The sequence below is a fragment of the Macrobrachium rosenbergii genome, chromosome 40 (assembly GCF_040412425.1).
Source record: "Macrobrachium rosenbergii isolate ZJJX-2024 chromosome 40, ASM4041242v1, whole genome shotgun sequence".
In the NCBI taxonomy this organism is placed as follows: domain Eukaryota; kingdom Metazoa; phylum Arthropoda; class Malacostraca; order Decapoda; family Palaemonidae; genus Macrobrachium; species Macrobrachium rosenbergii.
In genome coordinates this window covers 26210665-26217665 of record NC_089780.1, presented here as the reverse complement: position 1 = coordinate 26217665, position 7001 = coordinate 26210665, and positions in this window count along the sequence as shown.

Genomic DNA, 7001 nt, shown 5'->3' with positions numbered 1-7001 from the left:
CCTTAGATCTTACTGGATAACGGAAGTTTAACACCCTTGATATCAATGTCAAGGTTTCTCGCTCTGAAATCTGTATACCACTGATTAGCTCCTTACAACCAATGAAATGTGGTGTTTGGTTGAAAATAAATCCTTATTGGCAGAGATTGCAACAAGTGATACAAAGGAAAGTTTCACGATAACAACCTTGCTGTTGGAAGTTCAGTGTTAATCTCTCTCTCTCTCTCTCTCTCTCTCTATAAGCACACACACACAGGGATTGCCAACATTGATTCTGTCTTCATTCGGGATTTGAATCTGAGCCTCGAAGCTGGTGCCGGCCTGGAAGGTGTCATAACCAGTGGACAACAAACCTCTCTCCCTCACAAACACTCACATCACCCACTTTCACATTTTCCTCTCCATTCTTCCCCTTTCTCTCACTGTGTTCTGAGAAACAAGCCCTCTTGGGGGAAGAAACAAACGGAACTCATGCCTTCCAGTCCACTACATCTGTAGTTAGACGATACTACGTCTTAGGCGTCAAAATAACAATGAAGATGATAGCCTACGTCAGTTTGTTCCCTTCCTAACTCTTGTCTCTTATTATTATTATTATTATTATTATTATTCAAAAAATGCACACGCACACAAATATGGAAAAGGTTGAAAAGGCGTAGACTTGCTTTGCGAACTTTGACGGAATGGTGTTCTCAAAATCGTGAAAAAAACAAACGAATGAGAAGAAGCGAAATAAAATCCATATGAAACTTACATATAAATTCAAAGAAGGCAATAAGCACATACGCTAACATTAAGTTAGAAATGAAGATACAAATATTTAGGATAAAGGGCTAAACGTACCAGGAGAAGCCTGACTCATTGTGGTTCATTCCTGTAAGTTTCGTTGACCTTTGGTGACAACTTGCTTTTGCTTACGATATATTTGTAAGAAGAAGAATGACCAGAATAGAGTAGGTTGAAAGGCAAAAGAAAATCCAATGGAAAAAAGAGGCTAAGTATTAGAATTATGACAACTTCACATAAAAGTAGAAGAGTTCTTTTAGATATAATGAAATGTTTGGGAAAAGTAAAGTTTTCAGACAAAAAGAAACAATAAAACTGGGAAGGAGACGAAGTCTCATTTCTTAGACTGTGTAGCGAATATGTTTGTTCAATATTATCAGCGGGTCCTCTTTCTTCGTAACTTTTCTAAAATGATCAGCTGAGAACTTCGGACATTTTTGTGTGATGAACTTTTTCTTCAACCCTTTATGTTGCAGACTGTTTCCATACTTTTAGGAAATTGGTCTTTTGAATGTTTACATACTCCGTTCTTAACATCCTAACCAAGAGTGAAGTTGCGCTGATTTGAGCTATTCCACGAATGTTCACAGATCTGAAGGCAAGGAAAGTAAGTTGAAGCTGCGCTGCCGTTGCGTGTCTGTTCCATTTGTCTGCTCACTTCCTTGAGCTAAAAGAAGAACGAAATTGGCCGCTTCAATGACGGATTCCTCCTTTCTGCTTCTAAGGTTAGAATTTGCGCGCCAGATTAAGTTTAACATGGTTCGTGTCATCTTTCGTCTTTCAAGAATATTGCCCCGGGCTCCATTCAATCATAGACCACATTCTTGCATTCTTCTTGTATTTTTTTCCTACTTTATTTTTTTTTTTTAGTCTGTATTAGATTTGTACATATTTGAGAAGTTGGTCTCCTTTTGCAAAAAGATGGAGGTACTACTGGAGCATGGTTTGAAATACGAAGTTCTACACGAAAATTAAAATTATGATTCCTAGAAACAAAAGCTCCAATATGTTAATGAAAGGATATCCAGAAAAAAGTACAATGAACCACCCAGAGCTTTTGATTGAGAATAACAAGTGCAATGTCAAAGAATACCAAACACAACAATAACTACTGGATGCAAGTTGAGCTGTTTCAAGCAATAACGTACGAAAGATGGAAATATACCATGATGCAATGTTCAAGCCAAGAAACCCGAGACAATGAAGGACGCATGCGCACAGCTGAGGCCGTAATATCTGGATCGGGAGATTTATCGAGGCAGTGGGAAATATAAAAAAAAGTCTTAAAATCAGATTTCCAACGATATCAGGATGGTTGATAGATATACACCGTGTTGGAAAATAGGGGTGAGTAGCGCAGTCTATGTAAAAGGTGCGATGGCATGATGATCCCAGTGAGTATAGGTGTCCTAAGCAGCTGTTGCTGTGGAATATTTCCGCACAGATCAAGCAATCCTCAATGAAGCGTAAACTGAGTAAAGAAAATAAGCAGAAATGTCTATGAATTAAAGAATGACTTCAATGCAGGGATACTTGATGCCAGTATCTGGTTAATACAGAAGAATGAACGAAACATTGAAGACTTGAAGAGATCATTTGATTCCTTTAAAACTATATTTCTTGGGTGATCTTTACATTGGGGCTGTTTATCACATGATGATTTGCTAATTTAATGTGCATTTACCACATTTCCCTTGTTTGGAAAATACATGGTCATTTTGATTTGTTCCATCATTTTGATTTGTTCCATATGTAAGTTTGGGCATTTTTAATAATAATAATAATAATAATAATAATAATAATAATAATAATAATAATAATAATAATAATAATAAGAAGAAGAAGAAGAAGAAGAAGAAGAAGAAGAAGAAGAAGAACTACAGCAATATGGGTTTCCATAATCGAATGTAACTGGCCTCACCCTACCAGCGGGGTCTCGAGATCGACCCAGGCAAGGGAAAGCGATTTGGCCCAGTTTCCTGAAAAAAATGTAAAGTGTCTCTGTTCACCTTAGCCATGATGAAGGTCCATGATGGCTAACTGGGTGTGGTGTATCAGCCTAAGTGGAGGACCGGAAGGCTAGAGCACCTTCTGAAGGCCAGCAACTCTGGAGGTATGGCGTAAAAGTGAAATAACAATTAGACTAATGCACATTCTTTTGTTTAATATGGCTCCATAAACAAGGCTCCCTTTCTCTTAGCAATTTCATCATGAAAGAGTTTATCAGCGAACAAATGTAAAAAAAATCTTCAATGAAACGACGGGAAGAAAACACGGGAAGAAACAACACTGAAATGAAAAAGCAAACAAAAGTTTCTGTATAAAAATACTGTTGTTCCTAAACGCTCAGTTGAATCCAGTTGAGAAATTTTACGTTTCCCGTAATGTTTCTGTGTAAACAAGTGTGTGTGTGTTTATACGCGCGCGCGCTCCTGTGGTCTTAACAAGTTCTGTGTCATGTTCTAAACGCAAGGATATTTATGAGTGTTCCGAGTCATCTAGGTTCTAGATTTTAGGTAACCATAGTTAGCGTGTTTACACATTGTCATGCGAGAATAAATATTCATGATTATACCTAATATCAGTTGGCTGTGTTCTTCTACATCATCATCCCTAAAAAAATACAGAAAAAATAATACGCGTAAACTATATAAAACACTTCTCTCTTGTTTTTCTTTTATTTCCACCTCCACGTAATACAAAGAAGAAGAACATAAGAGCCCATTAGAGTACGACCCTCTGTCATCATCTCTCCTTAATGTCCAAATCAACGTCGCCAGATTCTTCAATTTCTTAGACTAAGGACAGAGCCTGGTCACGACAGGTGACCCGACCAGTGATGTCTTCCTCTGTTTTTAGCCGTAAATAACTAGCCGTGACGAGTTATGGTAGGCTTGGCTTGTTTATGTTCGTTCCCAACCCATCAATCTACGGGCACGTATTTTGCTGATACAAACTGGACCAGTAACTTGACGTCATAAAACTAGAGTCGTGATGCAGACATAACCGCTTCCTTGATGCCTTATCAGTCTCCAGGTTTGTTTATTTCTTCTCTCTGTCAGTGTATTCAGGATTTAAATATGCGTAGTACTGGTAATGAAGATTTTTAGTAAATCAACGCTTTTTTTTTTTCTCAATTCTGTAATTCAAAAAATATAGAAACGTACAGTAGTAGGCCGATAGCCATTTCATAACTACGTAACTAGTTACGAATGACCAAGTTTTTATTTTCATTATTGTTTTCATATTATGAAAACAATACTGAAAATAAGAACTTGGTCATCCGTAACTAGTTACGTAGTTATGAAAGACACAAGAGACATTTCGAAGGAGAAAAAAAAAATATAACCACCTCCTGAACCATTTTGGGAACTCATCATCATCATCATCATCATCACAAATACGAGACTGACACAAATACAAAAATAATAAACACTTGTAGGCTAAATATCATTAAGCTCTCTCTCTCTCTGCGGAATACTGATCATGTTTCTAATTCCCAGAGAAAATATTTACGTAAATTTTCTTAATATATTTTTTAGTTGATGTGGCATAGAAAAATTACGAATCACCACAACCAGGTAAAATGAAAAAGGGAAGGTCGGGCAGAGGCGAATAAGTATTGTATTTGTATTTTTTTTTACTGGTCAGCATCTTTTGTAAATTATACAGAAAACCAGGAACTTTTTACCCATCAAAATTTCGAAGAGACTTTACAAGTAAGCTAATGCTAAAAATTTTTTTTTATTAGAGTTCAGCATAAATAGACACGAAGAATAGCGAAAAGGGCAAATTTAAGAACAATGACCTGCAATTTGTGAGGGTTTTACAGTTCTGTGATCTTGAATCTCAGGACGAGATTCGCTTACATTTTGCTTATCATTTATATTAGCTTGTTTCGGTTCCATCAATGTGTTCATTGCTCATATATTTAGTATGCAGCTGCTCTAACTACTATTACAATTACATTTTTATTGTCATTCTTTTTACGCTGAATAAAGCAACATCAGAGAACATACGAGTATTTTTCATTTTCAGTTTATCCAGGGACAAATTTTCTCTTAGAGTGACATTGAATTTAATACAGATACTGACAACGTGTTTTTCTAATAAGGGTGCCGGGGACTTCTACAAGGCTTGGCAGGAATAACGTGAGTTAGGGAAGATTGAGAACCACAGGTCTACATTGTTCGGTAGTTATGAAATCTGGATTTTAGGAATCTATATATTTTCGTCTGGATTTTAGAGTGTCTATATATTCATGTCCTTCGACACTGCCCATTTATCTTATTTCTGTGTAAGTTCTTAGTGGATTTTAATTTTGCAAAGCAGGGTAGCCTAGTGAGGGGATGTGCTTGACCGGCGCTCCTCCGTACTGAGGTGAACAAATCTATCATTTGTTCTTTCACTGAGAGTGATTGTTAGAAATGTAAAAACCAGTTAAGAGAAAATACGATTGTCAGTGATATTATGCATTATGGCTTGTAGAAAAGGAACGTGGTTTTGTACCAGCTGCCAATTCGATAATGTAAAAGAAGAGGACTGGATAGGATATGATTGCAGTTCGTGGTATTACAGAGTTTTTTCTTGGACGGCAACAGTAAAGATACCATCAGGAGGTGGAACTACACCTTTTCACACAAGAGATCAGACAGACTGCCCAGAGTCGGTGACAATCCACAGATGTTTTTGAAAGTTTATCATATTGTTTGATACTTCTTCATATATGAATGTCAAAGAGTGAAACTGATTTGACATAGCACAGCAACTGTTTTGTAACACTGCTGATTGACAAGCCACATTTAAAAGGGACAGTGAGACAATGATTGACAGTTTCATATATTTATTTAACAATTAACACAAACTCAAAATATTCAAATTTTACATATACAGTCGTAAGGACTGTACAAAAACATAAATGGTGTCCATAACTGTATCCGTAATTACTTAGAACAGAAATAACAATTACTTAAGAATTATCCCATAATTCTTGAAAAAAACAAATGCTAAGGAAGGGATTAAAACTCTAATGTCTGGCAATAACGATGACTAGCCAAACATGAATCAGCAATTGCAGTAGAGACGGCAACAATCACTATACTGTACTGTACTTGTTTTAGTAGGTGTCATCTCTGCATTCTCAGTCATGTTATTCCTATCTCTTATGTAGCATGAACATCACTTCAGTTGATTAGTATTCAGTTGGCATTTCATGTTCGTACTGCAGTTACTGAATCGTCTGACGAACCGAGTGAAGCTGACAAAGAGCCGTAATTCTTTAACAATCACATTGACAAATAAATAAAATTTAAATACTGTAAATTACCTTCCGTATGTTTTTGTGAAAAATATATAGTTAAGCACTAGATTCAATACCAATATCATGTTACTCTCAAAGTCACTTAGATATGTTAAAAGGAAATATTTATTAATTGACAGGGGGGGGAGAGTAAAAGAGTGAACATTGTTGTATGTTTATTGGCAGTTTACAAAATTAAGTGAATACATTAAAATGCATGGTTATTTACAAATCATTCAAAAATACCAAAACAAATATATATATTTCCTAAATCATTTACAACCTAAAAGAAAATCACACTTTTTATAAAAGGTATGCTAATTAATGAAATGCATACCTATGCATTATCTTACAGGAGTTCTGAAATACATCCTGGAAAAGGGTAAGATAAATATAAATCCTGTTCACTTCTCGTGCAAGACATCTTCTTAAGTAGTAGGCCTGGCTATATCGATAATTCGCTGAGCATAAATCAGCATCTATAGTCGGGATGGCATCCAGTACCACTTGCTTGAGTAAACTCGTGTGCTCTATACGCTCTCAGCATCATATTATGTTCTCTTGCAGCACGAGCAACTGCTCTATTGACAATCCCATTTAACTGCCTTTTGATGTTAGCTTTGGGAACAGGAAAAACAATCCTCGGTAAGATTCAAGAATGGAGAATACGCAGGGAGTTTGTTTATTTCTCGCTTAAAGTCCTGTTCGATTCCAGGATGGATTGGTGCATTATCTATTAATATCACAGTAGGATCTGGATCTAATACGGCAAAGAGCGAGGTCATGAAGTCTTTGAACATGACTTTGTTCAACGCCTGAGTATGAATTTCATAATAAAACAAACCTGCTTGATTAGAGATAGCAGCTATTAAGGTTACAACAGCAGCTATTAAGGTTACATTACACATTTCCTCTA